Below are 21,757 nucleotides of genomic sequence, written 5' to 3' on the forward strand. Positions count from 1 at the left end.
TCATTAGGGCAGAGAACTGGTTGTTAAATTATTTGAATCCCACCACTGGATCATGTCCTGGAAAAAAAAGTAAAAACAAGTTATACTGTGAAGCTTCAAACAGTGAATGAAAGTATTTATACCAGGCAAGTATTCTGATTTGAAAATGCGCATACAGTATGTTGATCCCAGTCACTATGGTAACCAACTAATTCTACATAGTGACATACAAGCCAACAGAGCTGATACATTCCTTAGGATGAGTCAATGTCTCACTGAAATCAATGCATACTCTTGGGGAACTAATCCAACAAATCCATGTTACTTTCAATACAAATCAAATATTCAATACAAATATTCATGTGAATATTTGTCAATATTCATGTGAAGATTACAAATTATACACTGAAGATTACAAATTATACACTTACCAAAATTATACACTTACCAAAATTATAGAGTTTACAATTACAAGATTACAATTATACACTTACCAAAAATACATTCACAGATCAAATCTCCCAATATATTTCAGTACAACTATTTGATATACCTAGAAGATCAAGTTATTAACTCTGTCTTTGTAATGTGTTTTGACATAACAAGAAATGGAAGCAGAGAGTGGCTTTACAAATAGATGAGGCGAGGCTATTTTAGTAGAAATGGAATTGGTTTCCCCTGAATTTTATGGGACAAAATAAATGAGTCATAGTTGGCAAAACTACTTGGGTGGAGTACTTTGAAATCTGATTAATAAATATTACTTCCTGTTCAGCTTCATCAAGCTTTCACAAATAACATGATGTTTCTTTATTAAGACATTCAGAAGCTGTACTTAATGAAAGTGAAGTGCTTTACTATTAAAGATGTCTCCTCCTTTTGGTGGGGATGAGATTTATCAGGGTTCCAAATAACACCCCCAATGAAAGAAAACTCTGAGGCTTGAGTTTCTTCAAAGTTACATTTTATTAGAGATGTCATATTGGCACATCTGAAAAAACCCGAATCTGAAAGTTTCCAGATTTTCCCCACCCAAAGAAAAGTTCAAGTCCCTGCCCAACACCCACAAGTCCATCACATGGTCCAATCAAGCATAGTCCCATCTGGAGATGCCTCCCAGCTCCAGGCTCCAGGCTCCCAAGTGCAGGGCAAGTTGTCCTTGACAGGAATGTTATTATGACTATATATCACCCATACTCCACACAATCCCCTCCCCCCAGTTTCCCACAGTAGTAAACGTGGCAGGTCTGAAGGACTAATACAAAAGATGGCTTCCAGACCTGACAGGCTACCCCCCCCATCAGAAAAACGTATCCTGAAATGAGACTACCATAGTGGTTAATCATTCAGCATACTAACTACCTCTCCCTCCCCCAGGGGGACCCTTTGGTTTATCAGAAAACTTATCAAAGAATTGCTTTACTAGTCTATCTGCTTTGACATTCCAACTTTTAAACCTCATGGCCTCAAACAAAGGGTACCCTTTCCAATGTACTAAATATTGTAATCTACCTCAATACAGAGCTATCCAGGAGCCTGGATAGCTCTGCAGACAAGGCACTGTAATTTAACACCAGCTGTCTGCAATTAAAGTAAGTTCGAATCTTGTCAGGCTCAAGGTTGACTCAGCCTTCCATCCTTTCTAAGGTAGGTAAATTGAGGACCCAGTTTGTGGGGGCAATAAGCTGACTTTGTATAAAATATACAAAAGTATGAAGGCTATTGCTTAACGCACTGTAAGCTGCCCTGAGTCTCCGGAGAAGGGCGGCATATAAATCAAATTTTTTAAAAAAATACAGTCTGGAGTCTAAGATCTTTACTTCATAATGGGTCTCTCCTTGCACCACAATAGGTTAGGGGGTGCTTGAGTTTGCGGTCTTAATCTAGATTTTATGGCTGGCTTTAGCAAGCTACAATGGAAAACTGGATGTATTTTCCCTAGAATGCATGGGAGGTTTAGCTGAACTGTCACTGGGTTAATTACTTTCACTATTGGGAAAGGACCTAAGAATTTAGGTCCCAACTTCTTGCTAGGCAGCCTACGTTTTATGTATTTGGTTGACAGATAGACTCGATCTCACACACGGAAAGGGGGTTGAAGAGATCGGTGTTTCTTGGCTTGTTTTTTGTATGCTTAAGCAGCTTCAGCTATTACCTTCTTGGTGTTCTCCCAGTTTTTTTCTCAATGACTCCATCCACTCATTCAGGGACATAGAGCAGGGAGGTTCCCTGGGCAGTTCAGGTATAGGCACAAAGTCCATTCCACTGGTGACCTGGAAGGAGGTTACTTCAGTGCTGCTGTGCACAGCATTGTTGTACGTCACCTCCACAAAAGGCAATAGGTCTGCCCAGTTCTCCTGCTGATAATTCACATAGCATCCCGAACAAGCTGTAAAGTGGGCTTGTTTTGAAAACAAATCAATTACTGTCCAAATAACTGCATTTCCCCCGCTCTCTGGAAGCTCAACTATAAAACCAATCACAATTTCTTTCCAAGGTCTGCTGGGGCTTGCCACTTGCTGGAGGAGTCCCGGGGGTCTCCCTGGCCTTATTTCATGGCTACACATGTGGCACAGCTTTTTACATATTCTTCTACATCAGCTTTCATTTTTGGCCACCAAAATTGCCTCCTAGCCAAATGTAGGATTTTTAAGAACCTAAAATGGCCACCCAACCTGGAGTCGTGGCTGCGTTGCAACACCTCCAGCCTCAAACTGGCGGGGACATATAGCTTTGGTCCCTTCCAAGCCAGTCCATCCCTTTTGGTTAAATTGTCCATATTGTCTATGAACCACTGGTCAGCTAGGAGCACTGTCTTTAATGTGGCCTCAGTTTACCCTGGCTGGGGTTGGGCTGTCTTTTGGCTTGGCCCCTGGTGGTGACTTGTACAGTTGATTGTGAGGGGGGAATGATGGCATGGATGACTTCCTCCCTGCAGCTATTGAATGGAGGTTTTTTCAATAGGGCATCGGCTAATAGATTTTTTCCTGCTAGGATGTACTTCAGTTCAAATTTGAACCGCCTGAAGTTTTGTGCCCACCGGATTTGTTTAGGAGACAATTTCCTAGGGGTCTTTAGGGCTTCAAGGTTTTTGTGATCAGCCAGACCTTGAAGGGCACTTTACACCCCTCTAGAAAGTGTCTCCAGGAAAGAAGGGCCTAGACTGCATAGGCTTCTTTCTCCCAGATGGCACCTTCTTTTGGAGTCAGTTTTTTCAACATGTAGGCACAGGGTAGGAGCTGTCCCTGTGGGTCTTTTTGCATGAGCACTGCTGCTTTGGCCACATCACTGGCATCTTCTTGGATTATGAATTGCCATTTTGGGTCCGGATGCTGTAGAATCGGTTCCTCAGTGAATAGCTTCTTTAATTTCTCAAATGCCTTTTGACAGTCCATTGACCAAGCAAGCAGTTGGCTTGGTCGTGGCTTCGCAGGGGTTGGCCCTGTTTTTAACAGTTCTGTTAGTGGCAAGGCAACTTCTGCAAATGCTGGTATAAACTGTCTGTAAAAGTTTGTGAACCCCAGGAAGCTTTGCAGTTGTTTGCAGGTGTGTGGGGGTTGCCAGTCTAGCACCGCTTTTACTTTTCCTGGGTCTATCTCCACCCCTCCCTTGGATATGTGGTAGCCTAGGTAGTCAAGGGAGGTCTGGTGGAATTCACATTTTGACAACTTTGCATAGAGCTTAGCGGCTAGGAATTTTTTCAGTACTTGCCACACCAGCTTTATGTGCTCTTCAAAGGTCTCACTAAATATGAGAATGTCATCTAGGTAAACTTATTTATTTATTTTTATTTATTGGTTCGATTTATATGCCGCCCTTTCTCCAGAGACTCAGGGCGGCTTACAATGCGTTAAGCAATAACCTTCATACTTTTGTATATACCTGCTTAGTAGGGTTTTCGGCCCCCTCCTAAGTGGTGCTCTTTTTTATACAAAGTCAGCTTATTGCCCCCCAATCCAGGTCCTCATTTTACCTACCTCGAAAGGATGGAAGGCTGTCAACCTTGAGCTGGTGAGATTTGAACTTGAACTTGAACTAGGACCCCTTTGTATAAGTGCTCATGTAGCACTTCATTGATTAATTGCATGAAGATTGCTGGGGCCCCTTGTAGACTAAACAGCATGATTATAAATTGGAGGCAATCTGAATGCTGGCTGCTGGGCTGCTGGGGTAGTGCACTCGGTCCCAATAGCCCCTGTTGTGTTCTCTGAAGCACTGTGCCAGGTTGGCTCAGGAAACTTTGTTGCTGTGCCAGTCCGATCCCTGTGGTGGCTGTCGCTCTGGTTGCTAGGGCTCAGAGCGGGAGACTGTGGAGTGACCTGCTAGGTACTGAATAGAAGGAAGCCGATGCTCCACTCAGCTGTGCCAAGGCCTCCTGGCTTGGAAAAGTAAATGTAGGTTGAGCCAGGGTCCACTTGGGCTGTCCAGTCCTGAATGCTTGGGCAGGACTGGTCATGCTGACTTGGTCGAACCACTCTGGGAGACTGGCTAATGACTGGCTGTATAATGGTGGTGGGAACCCCCATTCTCTGGGGTGTTTGCGGCACTGCTGGCTCGGCATCCTCCACTCGATGGTTGGGCTTTGTCCCTCTTGGCATCCACCGAGTTGCAGTTCCGATGGGTTGGCTCCAGTAATCCCCTCTTGGGACAACACAACTCTGGCAGCTTCACCCCACAGGGTTGGATCCAGTAGTGCAGCTTGCTCAGGCACCAGCTCTTTGGGCCGGGGACCCAGCTTGCATTCCCTTTCTGTGGCTTCTGCTGCTTCCCCTATGGCTTGGGAAGGGTAGTAGCTGGTCTCGATGAGGGTCATCGAGCCATTCCCCGTAGTTCCCTCTGTGGCTTTCTTTTCCTCCTCCATCTTTCCTTAGTCTTCACACTGCCCGGGTTTGCGTTGTCATTCAGGGCTCAGGACCCCGGACCACACCCCTTTATCCGGCGAGCTAGTATATTGTTTTAAAGGAGATTTGGATTAATATCAAGGTTCCAAGTAACACTCCCAACAAAATAAAATTCCGAGGCTTCCTCGGAGTTTCCTCAAAGTTACATTTTATTAGAGATGTCATATTGGCACATCTGAAAAAACCCGAATCTGAAAGTTTCCAACACCCTGTCCCTGCCCAACACCCACAAGTCCATCACATGGTCCAATCAAACATCATCCCAACTTGAGATGCTTCCCAGCTCCAGGGTCCCAGGTGCAGGGCAAGTTTGTCCTTGACTTCTTGAGAAAGGAATGTTATTACGACTATATATCACCCAGCTCCACACAATCCTCTCACCCAGTTTCCCACAGTAGTAAATGTGGCAGGTCTGAAGGCCTAATACAAAAGATGGCTTCCAGGCCTGACTAGATTATTATTTGTGCTAATAAACACCACAGTGGGAATTTATATTTCCTTTGGATCTTAGATTAACAGCTATTTTTAATTTTTGCTCAGATATGTTTAGTTAAATCCAAACTGCTAAATAAGTTTGGAGCTCTGGTGGCTCAGCAGACTAAAGCACTCTTATTAACATCCACTTACATCTGCTGCCTGCAATTACTGCAAGTTCAAATCTCACCAGGCTCAAGGTTGACTCAGCCTTCCATCCTTTCTAAGATAGGTAAAATGAGGACCCAGATTATGGGGGCAATAAACTGACTTTGTATAAATATACAAAAGTATGAAGGCTATTGCTTAACACATTGTAAGCCACCCTGAATCTCCGGAGAAGGGCGGCATATAAATCAAATTTTAAAAAAAGTTTTATTGGGGATCCTGAAAATATAATTTTCTGGAAGTATTAATTCAAAATTTACAGTATAACACAATGATTTAGAATTAAAATTTATTTTAAAAGCAGGAATATACTTTGTATATTGGGTCAATTATATTTCGCAAGCAATGATTTCAATATTATATATTTTTTTCCTTTTAGGAAATATTAATTGGTCCATTGCATTCACTTTTCCCATTGTATGTTTGAGATGGTCATTATATAGGTAAACCAGCTGAATACCCGTGCTCCGCTATGAAACTATGTGATTGGGCTTCATAAATCAACACTTACAGCTTGAAAATTAATGAGTAGTTACGATCGGCCTCTCCTCTCCCCTTCTCTCCCTCAGCCTTGCCCCATAAAAGACTCCCCTACCCTTCTCTCCCTCAGCCTTGCCCCACAGAAGCCTCCCCTATCCCCTTCTCTCCCTCAGCCTTGCCCCACAGAAGCCTATCCTATCCCCTTCTTTCCCTCAGCCTTGCCCCATAGAAGCCTCCCTTATCCTATCCCCTTCTCTCCCTCAGCCTTGTCCCACAGAAGCCTCCCCTATTGTATCCCCTTCTCTCCCTCAGCCATGCCCAATAGAAGCCCCCCCATCCTATCCCTTTCTCAGCCTTGCCCCAGAGAAGCATCCCCTATCCAATCCCCTTCTTTCCTTCAGGTTTACCCCACAGAAGCCTCCCCTATCCTATCCTCTTCTCTCCCTCAACCTTGCCCCATAGAAGCCTCCCTTATCCAATCCCCTTCTCTCCCTCAGCCTTGCCCCACAGAAGCCTCCCCTATCCTATCCCTTTCTCTCCCTCAGTATTGCCCCATAGAAGCCTCCCTTTTTAAAAACTAATTTTTAATGAGTATTTTACATTTTAAAACCAAACACAAAATAGCAAAAGAAATGAAGAGACAAAAACAAAAAACAAAAACACACATACACCATACATTATAATACAATACTAACAACAGATATATACAATTTTACAACTTTCTGCATTGACTTTTGTCTTTACTCTTAGCTTTTATCCTCCCGCTCCTTCTCTTTATTTTTAAATATTCATAATTAACTGTTTTGTTAGCAGGATCATTATTTACATTTATATCCAGTAAGTTAATATCTAATTTCACTTTAAATTCTTATTTCTTAATTTGATTTCTGTTCTCCAACCATGTATAAAACCTATTCCACACTTTATAATAATCCGAGTCTTCTCTTTCTTTGATCTCCATCGTTAATTTATCCATTTCGGTGCATTCAAGAATTTTCTTTATTATTGTTTCTTCCGATGATGTATTGGTCGACTTCCATATTTGCGCTAGAGTAATTCTGGCTGCCGTTAGAATATGCAATATAATATAATAGAGACTTTTTTCCATTTTTCTATCAATCATTCCTAGGAGGAATATCTCTGGTTTAAAATCTATCTTTTGGAGTGTGATCTCTTCCAACCACCCTTTAATTTTATACCATAATTTCCTCACCTTAGGGCACATCTACCCCATGTGATAGTATGTCCCTAGTTTGTGACCACATCTCCAACATTGGGATGATAAATTGGGGTACATTTTTGCCAGTCTTGTTGGTGCTAAATGCTACCTATAAAACATTTTATAGATGTTTTCTTTGTATGATAATTCCATGGTCAATTTGTTATTTTTCTCCCACAATTTTTCCCATTTATCCAATTCTATGTTATGTCTGAAATTCCTAGCCCAACTTATCATCATTTCCTTTACTGTTTCTTCTTCCAATTTGTATCCTAATAAGTAATTATAGATATTTGTAATCATTTTTCTTCCCGATCCTAATATTAATTTATCTAATTCCAATTGTTTCCTGTTTATGCCAAATTGTTCCTTATCTTTTTTAAATCTAGTTTTGATTTGTAAATATGGCCACCATTCCAAATTTATTCCTTGTTTTTTCAAATCTTGTATTGATTTTAATTCTCCTTTTGTGTCTAATAAATTTGCGTATCTTACCATTTTATCTAGGTCTGCGGTATTTGGATGTATCATTGCTTCCATTGTAGACAACCAAACTGGGACTTTCATACAATGATTCTTTTTAATCTTTTCCCCATACTTTCAGTATACTTTCATCCCTTACCTTATGACGTTGAAAATAAGTGTGTGATTTATTTTTCCCATCCCATAAAAAGCCATGCCAACTAAGTTGAAGGTCATGGCCTTCTATCGTTAATATCCGCTTATTTTTAAGTTGTATCCAATCTTTGAGCCATGTTAGGGATGCCGCTTGATAGTACAGTTCCCATTCTGGTAAACCTTTTTTCTTACTCTCTTGCAATAATTTGAATTTAATGCACGGTTTTTTTCCCTGACCATATGAATTTCGATGTCAATTTATTCAGTTGTTCAAAAAAAAAATTTCCCTAATGTTATTGGTACTGTTTGGAATAAGTATAGTAACTTGGGGAATATGTTCATTTTTATCGTTGAAATTCTGCTAATTAATGATATTGGTAATTTAGTCCAGTTTGTAATAGGAGTCTATCACAATTGTCCCTCTTTATGGTGGTGCACTTTTCTGATAGCCAAATTCCCAAATATTTAATTTTCTTTGTTCTCGAGATTCTCAGTTCCTCCTCTAGTTGTTCACTCTGTCTGTTGTTTAAATTCTTAGTCAATATTTTAGTTTTGTCTTTATTCATTTTAAATCCTGCTACTGCACCAAATTGGTTTATATCTTGTAGTAAAATAGGTCCAGATTCTAAAGGTCCTCAATAATAAATGCCAGATCATCTGTGAATGCTCGGACCTTATATTCTTGTGACTTAATTTTTAATCCCTTTATTTCCAAATTATCTTTAATTTGGAACATTAATGTCTCCACAGACAGAATGAACAACAGAGGAGACAATGAGCAACCTGTCTTACTCTTTTAGTTATTTCAGAACTTTCTGTTTGTTCCCCATTAATTATTATCTTTGCCCTTTGTATAGTGTATATGGCTCTAATCAAGTCTATAAATTTTTCTCCAAAATTCATTCTTATTAATTGGTTTATCATGAGGGGATTTCTTTTTTTTTATTTTCAAACAAAAAACAACATAAAGGCATCATCCTTTCAAACAATTACAGACAGTGTTTCAGTCGGTTAAAATCTTTTCGTGCTCACAAACTCTTCGAGATATCAATATACGATACATGTTTCTTTTCCACTAAGAAAAAAACAAATTTTTACACATTTTATCTTAATTTCATTTCATATACATATTTCATCTCCATGTTTTATTATCTATCCATTGGTAAAATAAATCCCATATCAAATAATATTGTTTATCTTCCTGTTCTCTTATTTCAAATGTCAATTTACTCATTTCAGCACAATCCAACATTTTCTTAATAATTTCTTCATCAATAGGTATCTTCTCTCCTTTCCAATTTTTGGCAAATACAATTCTAGCTGCTGTTAAAACATTCACCATTAAATATTGCAATTCTTTATTAAACGTCTCTGGTAAGATCCCTAATAAAAATGTCTCTGGTTTAAAGTCAATATGTCTCTTTGTCATTTTTTCCAACCATGTGTGTATCTTAGTCCAATATCTTCTTGCTTCTACGCATGTCCACCACATATGGTAATAGGATCCTGGGGTCTGATGACATTTCCAACACTTCTCCGATTTATTCTTAAACATTCTGGCTATCCTCGCCGGGGGTAAGTGCCACCTGTAAAACATCTTATACAAATTCTCCTTATATGCTGTAGACATTGTCATTTTATAGTTATGCAACCACAATTTTTGCCATTTCTCTAAGTCAATACCATAACCAAAATTTTTCCCCTAATGATAATGCTATCATTAATTCTTTAACTTGTTCTTCTTCCAATTTTACCTCTAGCAAATATCCATATAACTTTTTAATTACATGATCATCAGAACCCATTAAAATCTTATCTAAATTAGTCAAAACATTATAAAAACCCTCGTTTGAGACCTTCTCGATATCTAGAAAATATTTGCATATATGAAAACCAGTCCATCTTACATCCCTGATCTTCTAGTTCCTGCTTTAATTTAAATTCACCATTTTCATCCAATAATTCACTATATCTAATAATTTGTTCCCTTTTAAATATTACTGGATATGAGAAAGCTTCAATTGTGGATACCCAGACTGGAATCTTCAGATAGTGATATTTTTTAATCTTCTCCCAATTCAACCATAAAGCTTCCCGTATCTGATGTCTTCTAAAGTATCCCTGTATTTTAGTTCCTTTATACCATAGAAAGGCATGCCATCCCATCAACAAATCATATCCCTCCAAATTCAATAATCTAGTATTTCTCAAAGTTATCCATTCTTTAATCTACATTAAACTTGTTGCTTGATAGTATAGTTCAAAGTTAGGCAGGCCAAAGCCACCTCTCATTTTAGCATCTTGTAACAACTTTAATTTTATTCTCGCCTTCTTTCCCTGCCAAATATATTTCAATATCATTTTATTCAAATCTACAAAGAATTCCTTACCCAACTTGGTCTGAAATAAGTACAAAATTCTAGGCAAAATGTTCATCTTAATCGTTGAGATCCTACCAATCAAAGATAATTGCAAATTTCCTCATTTCATCAAATCTTGCCCTATTTGTTGTTTAAGCTTATTATAATTATTTTCTTTAAGTGCGCTACACCTTGCTGTCAAATATATCCCCAAATATTTTACCTTATTTGTGACCTGCATCTTTGAAATCTCCATCAATTCCTCTTTTTGCTTTTTCAACATATGTTTAGTCATTATCTTCGTTTATTAATTTTCAAACCAGCTACTTTCCTGAACTCTCCAATAAATTCTATCAATTTATTTATTGTTGTTAATGGTTCTTCAATAATAAAGACCAGGTCATCTGCAAAGGCTTGTAATTTGTATTCTTCTTTTCATATTTTAAAGACTTTTATCTCTTTTTCTTCTCTGATGTTTCTATTTAAAATTTCTAAAGTCAATATAAACAACAATGGGGACAGCGGACATCCTTGTCTAGTACCTTTTTCTATTTCAATAGAATCAGTCAATTCACCGTTTATCATTACTTTTGCCATCTGTTTAACATATATAGCTTCAATTGCCTGGATAAATTTTCTACCAAAGCCCATCTCTTCCATTTGGAGTATCATAAATCACCAGTTAATATTGTCAAAAGTTTTTTGTGCATCTAAAAATATCAATGCCATCTGCTTTTCCTGGTGTGCTTCATAGTATTCTAAAGTATCCAGAATTCTTCTTATATTATCTCTAGTTTGTCTTTTTGGGAGAAATCCATTCTGATCTGTATGTATAAAATTATTCAGGTATCTCTTCAGTCTTTCTGCCAGTATTGTAGCAAAAATTTTGTAATCTGAATTTAGCAGGGAAATAGGCCTATAATTTTTGATTTGTTGTCTTCCTTATGAATCAATGTAATGTACGCCTCAGTCCATGATTTGGGTATTTTCTTCTTTATCATCACTTCATTCACGACATCCAGTAATGGGAGACTTAAAGATTCTTGTAATGTCCTGAAATATTCAACAGGTAAGCCATCTGGTCCTGGTGCCTTTCCATTCTTCTGTTTCTTAATTGCTTCTGTTAATTCCATCATTGTTATATTCCCCTCCAATATCTCTTCAGTATCTTTGGGAATCTGAGATAGTTTTGCATCTTGCAGATATCTTATCACTTTTTCCTCCTCTATCATCTCTCTCTTGTAAAGTTGTGTATAATATTCTTGTATTATTGTCCCCATCTCTTTATTTCCAAATTTACTTTGCCCTTGATCATCAACTAGTTGAATTATTTTTCTTGATTCTCTTTCTTTTTTAAATTTATATGCTAGCCATCTTCCTGGCTTATTCGCATTTTCAAAGTAATTCTGTTTTGCGCTTCTTATTTTTTGGGCTAAATCTTCTTTCTCCAATAGGTCCATTTTATGTTTTATTGTGTCCATTTTAATTTTGATGTCTTTCTTATATGGATCTTTCTGGAATTCCTTTTCAAGTCTTTTATAATTGTCAGTCAATATTTTAAAGTTCTGTCTTTTCTTCACATTTCTTTTCCTTGTATCGTCTATGATTAATCCTCTGGCATAGGCCTTCATTGTATCCCAACAATTTTGTGCCGATGTTTCCTTCTTGTTTTCTTTAAAGAAGAAGTCCAGCTCCCTTTCCATTTTCTGTACAAAATCTTTCTCTTTTAATATTGTGGTATTTAAAGTCCATCTAGATCTTCTTTTACACTCTTTCCATATAACTGTCACCGGATTGTGATCTGCCCATAAATTAGGTTTTATTTCCACATGTTCTATATTCAACATCAAATCCATTGTTGTCCATATCATATCTAAACTGGACCAAGATGAATGTCTATCAGAATAAAAAGTATATTGTCTATTTTTTCCATTTTTCTCCCTCCATACATCTTTCATGTTTATTTCCTCTATCATCTTGAAGAAAGATTTTGGTAATGTCTTTCTATTATGTCTTGTTGTTTTATGTATTTTATAGTCCAAGCTTTCATCCACAATTCCATTAAAATCTCCCATCATACATATCATATTCCATTTCAATTATTTTATTATGTAATTTTCTGTAAAGGTCTCTTTGATTGTCATTTGGAGCATAAATTGCTACTAGAAGAATTTTCATATTATTATCCATTAGTTCCACCATCAGTATTCTACCTTCTTCGTCTGCATATTTTTGCTCCGCCAGTATTGCATTTTTGATATATAGAGCAACTCCTCTCTTTTTGGCTCTGTGATAGTGATAAAAAATTTCTTCCAAGTTTTGGTTATATCAATAGTTGTTCATGCTGTTTTTTAATATGCACTTCTTGTAAACAAATTATATCAAATTTTAGTTTCTCTAAATTATGAAATACTTTCCTTCTTTTAATAACCGAATTTAGTCCATTTACATTTATTGAAATTAATTTCCTTTCTTCCACGTTCATACTTTATATGTAGGTTTTGTTACTCTAGTTGATCTTACTTCATGTTGTTCCTTACATTCCACAATCCCACTGACAGCTCCTTCTATTGATTCAAGCATTGCCAGTTCTTCTTCTGTGAATATAATTGGAACTACTGCAGCTTGTGTTTCAACTTCTGTTACTACTTCTTTTCCTTTAAGAAATTCATCATAAAAGGCTCTTGCTTTCTCAATTGTATTCAACCTATATCTTTGGAGCTGCCATGTGAGAGTTAATCCTTCTGGGACCAGCCATCTACAGTTAACTCCTTTTTGAATCAGGATTTTTGTCAAGAATTGGTATTCTCTTCTCAGCTCCCTAATCTTTCTTGGTATTTGTTTCAAGACAGCCACTTCTTTCTCCTTGTACTTCAGGGTTTTTTCTCTAGCTGCCTGAAGTATTTGTGCTTTAATCGATTTCTTGGTAAATCTTATGTGTACTTCTCTTGGCAGTTTGTTGCGCATAGCATATCTGGTATAAACTCAATAAATTTCATCGACCCCATCCTCATCTTCTCTTTAGTGATTTCTAGTACCTCAGCCAGCATATTAATCATAATATCCGCCAAATTTTCTCTTTTTTCTTCCTCCACATTTTGGAATCTCAAATAAAATTCTGCTTTGTCCATCTCCCATCCAATAAAACCACTTGTTTCTTGTTCAACCTTTCCTAATCTATTCTCTATTTCAGTGGTTCCCAAACTTGTTCAGTCCACCACCCCCTTGGTACTACAAACTCATCCTCAGTGCCCCCCACCCAGGGGTGGGTTCTACTTACCTTTACTACTGGTTTGCAGCGGGGCCGCTTGCGCATGCATGCGCTCTTCTGCCCATGCGCAGAAGCATTTTGGTGATGTCGAGGTTGGTGGGCGGGGCCTCCTACCAGTTTAAATACCGGTTCTATAGAACCAGTGAGAACTGGGGCAACCCACCACTGCCCCACCCCCACCCCTTATAAATAGAATTGTTCGGAATAGTGGTTTGCATGACCCACTAAGGAAGATAGTAACAGTAAAATACACGGAATAGAGCCATTTTGGGCCTCTTGAAGCCCTGCCCCGCATGTCCCATTTTTGTGAAAAACGGGCCCGTTTTTTGCAAAAACAGGGTGTACAGAGCCTTTGGGAGGCCTGCAGGCTGCTCCAATACAAATCTATCCCTGTAACAAAAATAGCTAACAGTATTAGTTAACACTAAAGAAATACCCTAAATCAACCAATCTAGAGCAGTGATTCTCAGCTGGGGGTTCCTTTTGAATTTGCTGACCACCAGCGAGTGGGAGAAAGCAATTTCACAGAGGAGGGGATGGAGTGGGCTGTGGGATGAATTCACACCCATTCCCAGACCCCCTTGGGATCAACCTGCAGCCCTCCCCTGCCTCCTCAGGTGGTGGAAAATGTGGGGAGGTTGCTTTTCAAGAAGTCACAAGGAGGGCTGAGAACTGGTTTCTGTCCCACAAGTAAGATTTGGTCCAGAACCAACCCCAACATGAAGGTCTTTTATTTACTCCTTGTACTCCTTGTCTTTGCATTTTTAACAGGTAATAAATTAAATTTCTGATGATGTAAAAATAGCTCATAACTCACCATTCCAAGACAGCTATTATCATGTAAAATCATTTTGCCCCATTTTATGATTTTTCTTGCCATAGTTCAAATTAAAGTTCAAATCAAAGATCTGATAGTTCAAATCAGAGATTTGATACTTCAAATCAAAGATTTCTGAGACCAATGTTGAATACTTAAATTTCAGTAGTCACCAATCCCAGTCTTAAAATGAGTTTAGAATCAGTGGGAGTCACTGATATTAATGAACTACTAGCTACTGATAATGAGTCCAGTCCTGCCTTTCTTTTCCTTCTGTCCAAGTTTTGCAAGTACTTTTTCCAGGTATATGTTTTATTCCAAAGTATACAAACCATTATTGTTAAGGAAAAAATGGGTCTTCCAAGCAATTTTAAAAGACACTGCCAGAATGGCTCTGCTCTCAGCCCCCCTTGTAGCTCCTTGAAAAGCATCCCCCCCCATATGTAAATGAAAAGAATAAGCTTAAAAATCCTAGCCTTTTAAAATTGAAAATATGGAGAATTGGGAGGATGAATATGAGACACTAAGGGAGATGTTTCAAAAAGTAAAGGAGGCATTTAAGGGAAATAAAGAAGAAGAGAATTGGTTAACTTGCAAAAAAAAAAGAAAGAGAAAAGATGAATGAGAAGCAAGAGAAACAAGGAGATAATATTGAAAAGGAAATAATTGAAAAAAAAGATAAAGATGATTACACTGGGTTCAATAGTGATAGAATAAAAATGGATATGGGAAAATACATCTCAAATATGAAGAAAAGAGAAATAAATGGGGTAAGATTGAGAATGAAAAGTAATAGAATTAAAATTAAAGGAAAAAGGCTGAAGGGGAAATATAAGAACAGGAAAAAGAAGAAGTAAAGAAATGGGAGAAAGGGAGAAAAACATCAAGAAAGAGAACTGTGGAGAGACTAAGAGAAAATGGTTAAGAGTCAGTGAAAACGTTAATTTGTTAATAAAGAGAAGGATGCTAGTTGTAGAAATTATAGGTGAAAATGCTGTTCAATGAAAAATAGAACAATGTAATGCGAAAGAAAGAATGATATTGGAAGAAACACTAAAAGGAAAGAATAAATTATAATATAAGAATTAATTGAATAAGATGGAATATGGAAATTAAATGTAAAACTGAATGAAATTGAAATGCAAAAAATGATTCATATGATATACTTGTAAGAAGTAAAGTAAAAATATATTGTTAAAAGTAAAAAGTCTAAGGATTGGAAGATTGTTTGAGTAAAGATTTAAAAGAAAAAATGGAATAAGATGAAATATACTGCTAATAATTAAAAAGATGAGGGGAAATTTTGAGAAATATACTTGATAAATGAAAGAAAGACTGAGGTTGTCTGAACTCCATAGTGGAAAATATAAAATTGAAAATGAATACAGCAATAGAGAGGGATGAAGGAAGGAGAAGAGAGTTGGAAGAAGGAAGGAGAGAGGGAAGGAAGAGAAGGGAGGAAGGAAGGAAGGGAAATTAGAGTAGGAGTGAGGGTAAGAGATGGAAGGATTCAGGGCGGTGAACAGCCATAGAATAAAACATATCGATACAAAATTTAAAATAAACTAAAACGAATTAAATAATTTGGCTGAACAAATTTAAAACCCCAATAATTTAAAACCAAATTTAAAATTTCCATTTAAAAAGGGGAAAGACTTAGGTCAGGCCAGCTTGATGAAATAAGAAAGTCTTGAGCACGCGACAGAAGGTACGCAGATCCGGGATCCTCCGTATCTCCGGGTGAGCTCGTTCCAGATAGTAGGTGCCCCCACAGAGAAGGCTCTCCCCCTGGGGGCCGCCAGTTGACATTGTTTGGCTGATGGCACCCGGAGGAGCCCCTCTCTATGGGACCGTACGGGTCGGTGGGAGGCTATTGGTGGTAGCAGGCTGTCCCGTAAATAACCAGGTCCTAAGCCATGGAGTGCTCTAAAGGTGATAACCAAAACCTTGAAGCGCACTCAGAAGACCACCGGGAGCCAGTGCAGCTCGCACAGGAGAGGTGTTACATGTGAGCGCCACGTCGCTCCCGTCACCACCCGCGCGGCCGCACTCTGCGCCAGTTGGAGCCTCCGAGTGCTCCTCAAGGGGAGCCCCATGTAGAGAGCATTACAGTAGTCCAGACGGGACCAGAAATGGAAGAAAGGCACACCCAAACAAATATAAAGATATTAAGATAAAGAATGAATTGTTAAACTTTAAAGAATAAAAGAGAACAAATATGAATAAATAGCAATAATTAGAAAAACACATACAAACATACAATGTATTTTCTTTGAACAGAGTATTTGGCCAGTTCACAAATTTAAACAGTGTTTAGTCATTTCAATTAAATTTACAATTTCTATATTTCCTTTTTGCCTCATCTATTTTTTAAAAAAACCAATATTACCCTTCATCCTCATCTCTAATCTTAATCAAATTCAATTTTTCCCTTCTATTCTATATTATACCCCTTCCCATTGTCATCTATTTTTATATCCATCCTCACATTGGTTAATTATGCAATATTACAATTGTTTAATACAAATTCAACATTTTAATATAAATCAATTAGTTATCTTTTTGTATATTAACCAATATGAACATGAATATTCCAATTATTTCCATGCAATCCAATTTCTTACAATTCAATTAATTATATTTACCAATAATAACAAACCAAATAATTTTCCCCATATATTCCTCCAAACCACAACTTAACCATTTCTGCTTTCAACACAATATACAATTAATAGTATCTCAATTATTACAATTCCCTAGTTAAATAGAGCTTTCCCCTTATGTTACTCATTTTCACATCTTAAACTTTCCCAATAACCCAAATAGTTTTGCCCATATAATCCTCCAAATCACAATTTAATCATTTCTACTTTGATCACAATATATAATTAAAAATATTTCAATTGTTACAATTTCCCTAATTAAATTTAAAAATGTTCTAGCGGTTATCCAAGCTACAACTTAATCCTTTTTACTTTCACCACCATATACCATTAAAGATATTTCAATTGTTACAGTTTATACTTATTCATATTTCTAAAAAAAATAAAAAATAAAAACTTATCATTGTCCAGATTTCAAAAATACGAAGACAAATATTCCAGTTATTATTCATTTCACTCTTACAATCATGATTTCCCATTTATTTCTTACTACTATTCATATTTCAATTCTAAATATGTATAACATCTTTCTCTTTCGTTTCTTTTTCTTTTTCTCCCTTCCCATTTTTGCCTTTTTCTTTCTCCTTTTTTTCTTTTGTGTTTTAAAATCTTAAACTCTCCTCTTTTGCCTTACAGCTGAGAGCAAATCAGCTGACAGTCCGAGGCCGATCTAATGAATGGGCTAATTAGCCTATGCTGAAGCTGAAAGGAGTTGTTTTTTCTTGCTGTTTGCTTGCAAGGAGGTAACTGTTGCGAGGCACAGGCCAAAGGATAGGGGCCATCCTCCTTGCCACTTAGTGCCCCCCTGCTGCTCCCTTTTGCCTCTAGCGCCCCCCTGTCGCCCACCCTTGCCTCTTACCGCCCCCCCTCAAGGCATCTCCCCCCAGGGGGCTATACCACCCACTTTGAAACCAGTGAGTTAGAACATTTTTAAATTTAACATTTTTAAATTTAATTTCCTTTAATTTTAACTCTATTACTTTTCATTCTCAATCTTACCCCATTTATTTCTCTTTTCTTCATATTTGAGATGTATTTTCCCATATCCATTTTTATTCTATCACTATTGAACCCAGTGTAATCATCTTTATCTTTTTTTCAATTATTTCCTTTTCAATATTATCTCGTTTCTCTTTCTTCTCATTCATCTTTTCTCTTTCTTTTTTTTGCAAATTAACCAATTCTCTTCTTCTTTATTTCCCTTAAACGCCTCCTTTACTTTTTGAAACATCTCCCTTAGTGTCTCATATTCATCCTCCCAATTCTCCATATTTTCAATTTTAAAAGGCTAGGATTTTTAAGCTTATTCTTTTCATTTACATATGTGGGGGGGGGATGCTTTTCAAGGAGCCACAAGGGGGGCTGAGGGCAGAGTCATTCTGACAGTGTCTTTAAAATTGCTTGGAAGACCCATTTTTTCCTTAACAATAATGGTTTGTATACTTTGGAATAAAACATATACCTGGAAAAAATACTTGCAAAATTTGGACAGAAGGAAAAGAAAGGAAGGACTGGACTCATTATCAGTAGCTAGTAGTTCATTAATATCAGTGACTCCCACTGATTCTAAACTCATTTTAAGACTGGGATTGGTGACTACTGAAATTTAAGTATTCAACATTGGTCTCAGAAATCTTTGATCTGAAGTATCAAATCAAATCTGATTTGAACTTTTTTACTATACTTATTCGGTTTACCAGAATGGGAACTTTACTATCAAGTGGCATCCCTAATATGGTTCAAAGATTGGATACAACTTAAAAATAAGCAGACATTAACGATAAAAGGCCATGACCTTCAACTCGGTTGGCATGGCTTTTTATGGGATGGGAAAAATAAATCACACACTTATTTTCAATGTCATAAGGTAAGGGATGCACTACTGAAAGTATGGGAAAAGATTAAAAAGAATCATTATATGAAAGTCCCAGTTTGATTGTCTACAATGGAAGCAATGATACATCCAAATACCACAGACCTAGATAAAATGGTAAGATACGCAAATTTATTAGACACAAAAGAAGAATTAAAATCAATACAAGATTTGAAAAAACAAGGAATAAATTTGGAATGGTGGCCATATTTACAAATCAAAACTAGATTTTAAAAAGATAAGGAACAATTTGGCATAAACAGGAAACAATTGGAATTAGATAAATTAGTATTAGGATCGGGAAGAAAAATGATTACAAATATCTATAATTACTTATTAGGATACAAGTTGGAAGAAGAAACAGTAAAGGAAATGATGATAAGTTGGGCTAGGAATTTCAGACATAACATAGAATTGGATAAATGGGAAAAATCATGGGAGAAAAATTACAAATTGACCATGGCAGTATCATACAAAGAAAACAGTTATAAAATGTTTTATAGGTGGCATTTAGCACCAGCAAGACTGGCAAAAATGTACCCCAATTTATCACCCCTATGTTGGAGATGTGGTCACAAACTAGGGACATACTACCACATGGGGTAGATGTGCCCTAAGGTGAGGAAATTATGGTATAAAATTAAAGGGTGGTTGGAAGAGATTACACTCCAAAAGATAGATTTTAAATCAGAGATGTTCCTCCTAGGAATGATTGATAGAAAAATGGAAAAAAGTCTCTATTATATTATATTGCATATTCTAATGGCAGCCAGAATTACTCTAGCGCAAATATGGAAGTTGACCAATACATCATCGGAAGAAACAATAATAAAGAAAATCCTTGAATGCGCTGAAATGGATAAATTAACGATGGAGATCAAAGAAAGAGAAGACTCGGGTTATTATAAAGTGTGGAATAGGTTTTATATATGGTTGGAGAACAGAAATCAAATTAAGAAATAAGAATTTAAAGTGAAATTAGATATTAACCTACTGGATATAAATGTAAATAATGATCCTGCTAACAAAACAGTTAATTATGAATATTTAAAAATAAAGAAAAGGAGCAGGAGGATAAAAGCTAAGAGTAAAGACAAAAGTAGATGCAGAAAGTTGTAAAATTGTATATATCTGTTGTTAGTATTGTATTATAATGTCTGCTGTATGTGTGTTTTTGTTTTTTGTTTTTGTCTCTTGATTTCTTTTTGCTATTTTGTGTTTGGTTTTAAAATGTAAAATACTCAATAAAAATTATTTTTAAAAGAACTTTGATTTGAACTCACTTAACCATAATAATTTCTAGATATTTTAAGTGTAAAGAATTCAAGTGTTGAGAATGACCCATTATTTCATCTCTTTTTCTGCACTAGGTACCACTATTTGATTTCTTTTCATTTTATTCAAATAACAACAGAAAACCCAATACAGTTCAGTATGAATTGGCTTTCCAGTCCTTCCTTGATGCACTTTTTCACATTGGTTATCTAGTTTAAATGCCAAAGAAAAATCAATGATATATTTTTCAGACCTTTGGAGGATCACACTGTCAATTGTTCACACTGCTCAAGCAAAACTAACAGGTGTGAATTAAGTTTTAGCTAAAAAATGGAGCTTTAATTCCAGAAGTCCATTCTTTAAACTTGGACTTCTGGAATTAATAGGCTCTGGATTAAATGGTACTCCAGACAAAAGATGGAGAAGGGTATCTTGCTTTTAGACATGATAATAGCTGTCTGGAATGGTGAGTTATGAGCTACTTTATATCATCAGAAATTTAATTTATTACCTGTTAAAAATGCAAAGACAAGGAGTACAAGGAGTAAATAAAAGACCTTCATGTTGGGGTTGGTTCTGGACCAAATCTTACTTGTGGGACAGAAACCAGTTCTCAGCCCTCCTTGTGACTTCTTGAAAAGTATCCCTCACCCACACGCTCCACCGCCTGAGGAGGCAGGGGAGGGCTGTAGGTTGATCCCAAGGGGGTCTGGGAATGGGTGTGAATTCATCCCACAGCCCTCTCCATCCCCTCCTCTGTGAAATTGCTTTCTCCCACTCACTGGTGGTCAGCAAATTCAAAAGGAACCCCCAGCTAAGAATCACTGCTCTAGATTGGTTGATTCAGGGTATTTCTTTAGTGTTAACTAATACTGTTAGCTATTTTTGTTACAGGGATAGATTTGTATTGGAGCAGCCTGCAGGCCTCCCAAAGGCTCTGTACACCCTGTTTTTGCAAAAAAACAGGCCCGTTTTTCACAAAAATGGGACATGCGGGGCAGGGCTTCAAGAGGCCAAAAATGGCTCTATTCCGTGTATTTTACTGTTACTATCTTCCTTAGTGGGTTGTGCAAACCGCTATTCCGAACAATGCTATTGATAGGGGGTGAGGGTTGGGGCAGTGGTGGGTTGCCCCGGTTCTCACCGGTTCTATAGAAGTAGTAAAACTGTCAGGAGGCCCCGTCCACCGACCCCGACATCACCAAAATGCTTCTGCGTACATGCAGAAGAGTGCATCCATGCACGAGCAAAGTGAGCGCGCCCACGTGGCCCCGCTGCAAACTGGTAGTAAAGGTAAGTAGAACCCACCCCTGGGTGGGGGGCACTGAGGATGAGTTTGTAGTACAAGGGGGCGGTGGACTGAAAAAGTTTGGGAACCACTGCTCTAGACAGAGAAATCCACCCCCACCGCAAAACCCCAGCAGAGAAGCCACCTCGGAGAGCATTAGCTAGATGCCCCCTTTCAAAGCCTACTGAAATCACACACACCCTCAACTGGCAGGGGCAATTAAATGCTATCGGTGTGGACAACTGGGACACCGAGCTTCTGAGTGCCTGGCCCCTGCCCCATTTCCACAGCAACGTCCTGCCACAGCTGCACGAGGTAGGAGGCCTCCGAGAAAGGCCCCAGACACCAGTCAATTCACCAGACAAGCCATA

This window comes from Pantherophis guttatus, chromosome 5 (genome assembly GCF_059756535.1).
Source record: "Pantherophis guttatus breed Tessera chromosome 5, ASM5975653v1, whole genome shotgun sequence".
NCBI lineage: Eukaryota > Metazoa > Chordata > Lepidosauria > Squamata > Colubridae > Pantherophis > Pantherophis guttatus.